Source organism: Protobothrops mucrosquamatus, unplaced genomic scaffold (genome assembly GCF_001527695.2).
Source record: "Protobothrops mucrosquamatus isolate PMUCROS unplaced genomic scaffold, P.Mucros_1.0 scaffold3167, whole genome shotgun sequence".
Classification (NCBI taxonomy): Eukaryota; Metazoa; Chordata; class Lepidosauria; order Squamata; family Viperidae; genus Protobothrops; species Protobothrops mucrosquamatus.
Genome location: NW_015389166.1, coordinates 106,639 through 115,938, shown reverse-complemented (window position 1 = coordinate 115,938; position 9,300 = coordinate 106,639). Strand labels below are relative to the sequence as shown.

General features: G+C 41.7%; 1 protein-coding gene across 1 annotated transcript in view; it reads right to left on the bottom strand.

Annotated features, from left to right (window-relative positions):
- Positions 1 to 9,300, bottom strand: part of TRHR (thyrotropin releasing hormone receptor) — a 22,102-nt gene that overhangs the window by 2,795 nt on the left and 10,007 nt on the right. The window lies entirely within an intron of this gene.

Genomic DNA, 9,300 nt, shown 5'->3' with positions numbered 1-9,300 from the left:
GGGTGCACCTCAAGGGGAGCCCCATGTAGAGAGCATTGCAATAGTCCAGGCGGGAAACAACGAGGGCTTGAGTGACTGTGCATAGGGCGTCCCGATCCAGAAAGGGGCGCAACTGGCGTACCAGGCGAGCCTGATGAAAAGCCCCCCTGGCCACGGCCGTCACATGATCGTCTAAAGACAGCCGAGCATCCAGGAGGACACCCAGGTTGCGAGCCCTCTCCGCGGGGGCTAATGACTCGCCCCCGATAGCCAGAGATGGAACCAACTGGCTATGACTTGACGCCGGAAACCACAGCCACTCGGTCTTGGACGGGTTGAGACGAAGCCTGTTCCTCCCCATCCAGACTCGCACGGCCTCCAGGCACCGGGACATCACTTCCGCGGCATCGTTGGGGTGGTCCGGGGTGGAGATGTACAGCTGGGTGTCATCTGCGTACTGATGAAACTCACCCCGAAACCACGGATGATCTCACCCAGTGGCTTCATATAAATGTTGAACAGGAGAGGCGAGAGGACCGACCCCTGTGGTACCCCACAAGTGAGGCGCCTCGAGGTTGACCTCTGCCCCCTGCCAACACAAATTGCGTCCGGTCCGAGAGGTAGGAGGAGAACCACTGTAAAACGGTGCCCCCCAACCCCAACCCCCCTAACCGGTGCAACAAGATACCATGGTCGATGGTATCAAAAGCCGCTGAGAGGTCTAACAGGACCAGGATAGAGGAACAGCCCCTATCCCGAGCCCTCCAGAGATCATCAACCAACGCAACCAATGCCGTTTCCGTGCTGTGCCCAGGCTGGAAGCCGGACTGGTGCGAGTCTAGATAGACAGTTTCTTCCAGGTGCTGAGGGAACTGTCGTGCCACCACACTCTCAACAACCTTCGCAAGAAAGCGAAGGTTGGAGACAGGCCGGTAGTTGGCCAAAGTAGCCGGGTCCAGGGAGGACTTCTTGAGGAGGGGCCTCACCACAGCCTCTTTCAAGGCAGCCGGCAAGAACCCCTCACTCAAAGAAGCGTTGACGATTTCCTGGAGCCAGCCTCGTGTAACCTCCCGGGAGGCCAGTACCAGCCAGGAGGGACACGGGTCCAGTAAACATGTGGTGGTGTTCAGCCATCCCAGCATTCTGTCCATGTCCTCGGGGGTCACAGGATCAAATAGACTGATCACCTTTTCTTTGTGACAGTCCTTAAATATTGGGACATTGCTATCATGTTATTTAGGCACTCAGGAACCCATACAGATCTTTCGGTGTAGTGTCAAGTGATCTCTGTTCTTTTCACATCTTAAGAGCCATGATGGCATATTTTATTCAAGGGCTGTTTCTGGATGCTTTTTAAGAAAGTGTCATCTAAAATTTGTTAAAATAATCACTTGCTCAGGAAAAAAATGAGCAGTACCAATGGATGTGCAAATGAGATTTTTACCACAGCTACCATCAGCAAATCCAATGAGGCCTAGTGATTCTAATCTATGATACAGGAGTTTTGAGGGGAATGCAGGACCATCTAGAGCCTTCTTCTTCTTCTTCTTGTGCCATATCCGTTATCAGACGTTGGCGATCATGTTGGCGATCCTGTTTTTATCAGCAGCCGCACGAAAAAATGCTGCTGAGTTTTGTCCAAACCAGTCCCTTAGATTTTGAAGCCATGATGTTCTTCTTCTGCCTGGACCTCAATCACCTCAATTCCTGAGTTTACTTGCTCCTTAGCAACAACTCACTCTTATCTGGATTTAATTTCAGTGTATTATCTCTCATCCAGTCCATAATAGAGAATAATTTTCAGACCTACTGAGTGCATACCAATGTCTTCCCATGCCAAAGTAATAAATGAATACCCACCAGTGGGATTTTGTTTTGGTTGGTGTTTAACAGAATAGGGGACAAGATAGAACCTTGTGCTATATCATGGGTCAACAGGAGCTGAGGTGGACTTGAGAGATTCTTTAAGTTTTTATCTTTTCACAGTGAAGTCAAGGAACTTGCGATGAGCGTTAAACAATTCTCCCCTTTTCAAGAATGTAGTCGTCCAGCCCATTTTGAAATGTGGATTTTTAATGATTTTAATGAATATCAATATTTTATCAGGTGAACAATAGTATTTTCTCCATTGTTATTACCATTCTAGAACAAGTAATGAAAACCTTTTTCCAAACGCACAGAGTCCTCCTGATTTTGGTTCACATTTTATTAACCCAGCCCTGATCATCTCTGGTGACTCAGACTTTTTTTTTTAAAGCTATAATTGCATATGAAATCTCAGGTTTCACCAGTCAGGGGGCACCAACCAATTTTAAGCAATCTAACCATCTTTGTGTTGACAGTAAATCCTCTGCTGGAGGATTCAGAGAATAAGTGAAAATTGTTTAATCTGATGGAGAACTCAGAGATCCTTGATCCTATTGCATTTAATTAAGAGTGCTCCATTTCACTAGGAAATAAGGATTATCCATTAATATAAGAATAATGTGAGGCTCTGTTAGTGCTATTACTATGAAATAATGACAGAGAAGATAAAAAAGGGTTGAAGGAATCTATCTTGGGCAGAGAATTGCTCTCTAGTCTATGAAAATAAATGCCCCAAGTAGTTACCATAAATGAAGTGTACACAATTTGGGTGTGTGTGTGTGTGCAAGGGACACTCAAGATGAAGGCAGATTGAAGACAGAAACAAAATTGATTTATATAATTCCAATTTCATTTCAAATAATGCAATCTCATTAATATGATGACTTATAGAGTAATTTTATCTTTCTGTTGCTGTAAGGAGATGGTAGGGGACGACATGCATGCTGATGAGGCTGGCTGGAGTAGAGAGGATGTGAGGACTAGTTTAAATCCAGATGGCCTTGCCTTCATTGTTTGATATGAATTACTAAACCAGCTGGATGAAGAGAAAGCTGGGCCAATTCCAAAAGTGAGAGATATAAAAGAGTCACTTCCATAGTGAGATCAGCAGCATATAAATTTAATAAATAAATAAAGATACATGCTTGGCATTACAAGACAGGCTAGAACAGTGGTTCTCAACCTTTTTAATGCCGCGACCCCAACCGGACGTAAGTCGAGGACTAAACCGGTCGTAAGTTGAGGACTAAACCGGTCGTAAGTCGAGGACTAAACCGGTCGTAAGTTGAGGACTAAACNTGCGTGGTTCCGCCCCCTGCGCCGGCCGAGGCGTAGCTGGCAAGCGGCAGAGACGGAGCAGGCCGACCACCAGCTGGCCCAGCCCAAGGGAGGTAAGGCACCCGCCGGAAAAGGGGAAAAAATGGCGGACAAAAAAAATGGCGGACAGCCTTGCTTGGCGACCCCCGTGAAATGGTCGATCGACCCCAAATGGGGTCCCAACCCACAGGTTGAGAACCACTGGGATAGAAAGTCCTGCACATGTATTAGACAACAAACTAAAGCGTACAATATCATCAAAAAAGTAAAAGAACTGAAATGGAAATGGTCACATAGCAAGAAGAACTGATGGCAGACGGACCAAGGCAGTCATAGAAGGTATCCCATTTGATAAAAAGCCTCCACGAAAGAGACCTAAAACAAGATGAATTGACAACATCAGCAAATATTGCTGGCCAAGTTGGCAAACAAAAGCTCAGGACCGTATTGGTTGGAAACATGAGGAACAGGCCTTCATCCCGCAATGGATAGACAATGGCTAAAATGAAATAATAGGGTAAAAGGCTGGTGAGAAAACAGGACTAGGAGAAAATTTGGGATTGCTCTGCAGCTTGTAGCTGAAGGACATCTGGCAGAAAGAATCTGTTCTTTCTTCCAGTTTGAGAAGTAAACCAGCCTACCACGAGGAAGAAAACGGAATGGCGGAAGCATCATATTACAGCCTTGCAAGTGAAATGGGGGAGAGGGGTAGAGCTAAGTGGTTAAAGACACACTGAGCTTGTCAGCTGCCAACCCAGGTTTATGCTGTGCAACATGAGGTGAACTGTCATTCCTAGCCCCAGCTCCTGCCCACCTAACAACAGTTCAAAAACATGCAAATATGAGTAGATAAATAAGTATCACTTCAGTGGGAAGGTAAGAGCATTCCATGTGCCTCAGCATATAGTCATGCTGGCCACATGACCATGGAACTGTCTTCAGGTAATACTGGCTCCCTCACCTTAGAAACAGAGATGAGCATGCCCTCTAGAGTCTGGGGCAGGGGAACTCTTTACCTTTATGTTTGGCCAAGTAGAAAGGAGATTAGAAAGGAGTTGGGCTAGAAAAGGATAGAGATTTTGATTTGATTTTGATTTTATTAAATTTATACCCCGCCCTTCTCCCGGAGGACTCAGGGCGGCTTACAGCCAGTTTAAAACAATGGTACAATACAATACAAAATTTAAAAAGATTAAAAATAACTATTTAAATTTGGCCGCTTCTACTAAAAAGATAGACAAAGGTTACTGTAATCCCACCAATTTATTATCTGAACATCCTGGGCTTCCATAAACACAAAGCTATTCAAAGAGGCAAAGCCAGAAGTCATGTTCCAGGAATAAATGTGGACGTCCCTCCCTGTAAAACAGGACCAACATCTCTTAAGCATATGTTTTTTGAATAGTTAGTTGTTCTCCTTATAAATTAGGCCAGGTAAAAGCATTTTCACAGTTCCCATGATCTTTGAGGAAGCTGGCAAAATCAAAACCATGTTCAAAATTACAATTAGCAAGCACTTTTGGAAGGAAATGCCAAAAGGCAGCAGAAAGTCACAGGTTGGCCACCCCTGACTTGATGTAGAAGAAGCCAAGGTTCCAACAATGCTTAGAGAGCAGTTTACATCCCTATTAAAATCCTAAAGAAAATAATTGGGGTTTAGAATCTTGGGGCTCAAGGCAAGAGTGCAACATAATACATATCATTCTGCTTCTAACTGTATCCATTTAGTTGCTAGCCCATGGCAATATGATCCGTATTGGGACAACCATGCTGAGAGAGAGAGAGAGAGAGAGAGAGAGAGAGAGAGAGAGAGAGAGAGAGACAGACAGACAGACAGACAGACAGACAGACAGACAGACAGACAGACAGACAGACATTTAAAAAGTTGAATATTCTCCAATATTCACATATGCCTGAGCAACATGCAAGTGAGAGAAAGGAAAGGAAAGAAGAAGAAAAAAATCCCTAAGGATGGGATCCAGCATGAGTCCAAAAGCTTAGAAGAATACACCTCCAATCTGGTCCTGGTGACCAACTCAGATTGGATCCTGCAACATTATCCTGGGACATGTATAAAATGTAAAATAATGACAATAAAGGTTATCTTATCTTATCTTATTTGTCTTTGTTCGCTAATATTCTTTGTTTTAGGTCTTTCCATTAGGGAACACCATTATTCTCATTGGTTTTAATACGTTTTAATATGTCTCATTTCTTCCTTCTCTTACTTTGCATGGTAGAGTATAAATTACTCTTAATAAAGGAAATTGAAAACAAAATGAAGTGTTTTGAACTCATCTGTTTTAACCGTCATTCTAAATAATGATACCATCTATACAAGTTTGCAGCTTCATTAAAAGGTCTCTAATATTCAATTATCAAGAGAGCTTTTTGACAAGAAAACATTTTGTTAGGGTGCTTGTTAAGAAAGCTCTTAATTGTTTAATTTAGGTCTGATACTTGAAAAGAGGGCTCTTTTTATAATTATATTTTTGTATTGTTAAGGGACCATCTTTATATTATAACCATCTTTAATCTTTAAAAATATTCCAATGAGCATAATATTTCTAATTAGCTAAGTGCTACAATTGCTACTCTGAATTATGATTTCCAAGAAAAAAGGCTTAATCCTCTTTACTAATGAAACAACTCAGCAGAAGACAAAGACTCTGCTGATTGAAGAATATACTTGTTTGGATTGGCCACTTGTAAGGACTTTACAATATAAACTATGCACAGTTGGGATTTAAAAGAATTCTGGGTAAGTATCTCGATTCATCAGGAAGATACTTGAAGTTTTGCAACACATGTTTTATTTTTAACTATCGTGGAAAGAATTTAGACCAATGGTGCTACTGGCAGGCAGCTTCTGGTCTGATGGTTCCCATACTCAGCTAGAATAAAGCAATGCCCATCCCAACCAGATGCTTTATTGCTGGAAAAAGACACAATTTTCTCCAGGGTTGTCTGCAGAATGTAGGTAAAACAGTCAAGACCGCATCCATAATAGTGTGATGATAGATTCATAGAGTTGGAAAGGACCTCAGAGGTCTTCTAGTTAAACCCCTGCTCAAGACAGGAGCCTTATACCATCCCAGTCAAATGGTTGTCCAGACTATTCTTGAAAATCTCCAGTAATGGTGTACCCACAATCCCGGGAGGCAAGGTATTCCACTGATTAATTGCCCTCGCTGTCAGAAATTTTCTCCTTATTTCTAGGTTGGCTGTCTCTTTGCAAGCTTTTACCCATTCTTCTTGTCCTTCCCTTTGGTGCCCTAGAGAATAAGTCAATCTCCTTTCTCTTGTGATAGCCTCTCAAGTACTGGAAGACACCTATCAAGTACCATCTATTCTATACCTATGCATTTAGTGTTTCCTGCCTGAGTGCAGGACCTTATTTTTTTCACGACTGTACTGCATCTTGTTGGATAGGGCCCAATACTCAAGTCTGTCAAGATCTTTCTGGAGATGAGTCTATCTTCTAAAATATTGGCTATTCTTCCCAGCTTTGCGTTGTCTACAAATATTTCACTCCTAAATGTGTGTACTTCAGCTCTCAGAATGCTTAGCCAGGGATGGGCTGTAATGAAGTTTACTGGGACTTGAAGTCCACATAACAGAAGAGTACCTTGCTTGAGGAATTCTGATTTTCAGCAATATAAGGCATCTTTCTGATAACAAACTCATATGCTCCTCTTTTGAACAAAGAAGGTCCAGCAGCAGGAGAGATCCAAAACAGAAATGCAAACAGTTTTTACAGAAAAATATTTTTTTTAATGGGGCAACAGTGCCAGAAATGATCTTCTTTCTATTTGTATTCTGTATCTACTCTTTTTTTCACAGAATAGACATGGAATGAAATGAATCTAGAAGAAGAGAAGACTGAGGCAAAGAACTGGAATCGGGAATCACAAAAGAGAACAGGGCTGCCTTACTGAAGATTTGAACAGGATTATTCCATGCTGTAACAATCACTTTTCAGGACAGCAACATAAAGCATGATATTTTCTTGGCCTGCAGTGTGACAAAGGAGTTCTCTCATTTTATTATTATTAGTATTTCTGAAAAGAGGGCTTGAAGGTTTTAGAGGAAATTGATTGCGGCCACTTCAGGTGAACATAAGGCTTCCTGTGTTCTCTCTACACCTGACATGCAGCAAAACACACGTACCCAGGATATGTGATATGCAATTACATGGATCCTGATACTAGGGGAAAAAACCAGGCATTTCAGGTGCTTCTGGGGGACTTAAATGCCCTTTAGTTGTAATAACACTTTTCCAGTTCCAAACCAATTGGTTGTTATACCCAAGTGAAGAGGATGTATTTTGTCTACGTTTCAAACTAGTGTAAAGCCATTAAGTCTCCACCTTATTTTTCTTCCTTTCCTTCTCTGCCTTTTGAATTCTGGAGTAGCAAATCCACACTGTGTATGTCATGAGAACTGCTGATTATCCATTAGTCCATTAGACTTGGAGATACTACCATTTTTGTTGGCCTACTTTGTATCTTATCATTTTGCTTCCCCAGCTGCTGAAAGAGAGAATTAACAAAGTTCTTGGGACACCAAGACAATAGCAGATGTTTTGGTTCCCTGATAAAGATATTATGCATATATGTCTGTATGCATGTATTTATTTAATTGGTGTCCCACTGACATCAAATGACTCTTGGCATATACTGTGTTAGGTTGCAGGACTTCTTTACAGAAGACTTTCTTCTGTCTTGATTCCAGGTACTTGGCAACCAACATGTGTTTACAATGTGCTTGCAACATCCTGAGATCGTGTGATCATCATTTGCAACCTTCCCAGCCAACTTCCGACAAGCAAAATCAATGAAGGAAGCTGAAGGAAGCTGGATTCACTTAACAACTGCATGATCACGGCAAAAAAGAGGATAAAATTGGGCACAGTCACCCGATCTCTCCATTAATGACCACATCCCAATTGTGATTGTAAATCGAGGGCTATTTGTGTTGCAATGACATTTCATCTATGATGGACAGTTCTATGGTCCATCCAATTTCAGTCTCTGCTATTTTAAAACCTTTTAATTTGAACCTGGCATAATTAAAACTTTAAAAACAACTCTCAGATAAAGCAATAAGATATATGAGCTTTTCTACTTCACTCTAAAAGGTGCGGAGTTGAGGCCATGCATGATTTGCAAAGCAGGAAAAAAATTTACATAATTTAGTAGGCCTACCACTGAAAAAGTTCTTTTTTATATAATATAAATTCTGAGCAACAGGGATATGGTTAGTCCATGATTTACAACAGTTTGTTTAGTTACCATTCAAAATTACAATAGCACTGAAAAAAGTGATTTATGACTGTTTTTCACACTTCTGACCATTGCAGCATCCCCTTGGTCATGTGATCAAAATTTGGATGCTTGGAAACTGGCTCATATATTCGACCTTTGCAGTGTCCCGGGATCACACGATCACCTTGTATGACCTGCTGACAAGCAAAGCCAATAATAATAATAATAATAATAATAATAATAATAATAATAATAATAATAATAATAATAATAATAATAATAATAATAATAATAATGATAAAGTTGGAAGGACCTCGGAGGTCATCTAGTCCAACCTCCTGCTCAGGCAGGAAACCCTATACCATTTCGGACAAATGGCTGTCCAGTTTCTTCTTAAAAACTTCCAGTTGGTGCATTCACCGCTTCTGGAGGCAGGTTGTTCCACTGGTTAATTGTTCTAACTGTCAGGAAGTTTCTCCTTAGTTCTAGGTTGCTTCTCTCCTTGATTAGTTTCCATCTGTTGCTTCTTGTCCTGCCTTCAGGCGCTTTGGAAAATAGCTTGACTTCCTCTTCTTTGTGGCAGCCCCTGAGATATTGGAACACTGCTATTATGTCCCCCCTCGTCCTTCTCTTCGTTAAACTAGACATACCCAATTCCAGCAATTGTTCCTCATATGTTTTAGCCTCCAGTCCCCTAATCATCTTTGTTGCTCTTCTCTGTACTCTTTCTAGAGTCTCAGCATCTTTTTTACATCGTGGTGACCAAAACTGGATGCAGTATTCCAAGTGTGGCCTTACCAAGGCATTGTAAAGTGGTATTAACACTTCACGTGATCTTGATTCTATCCCTCTGTTAATGCAGCCTAGCACT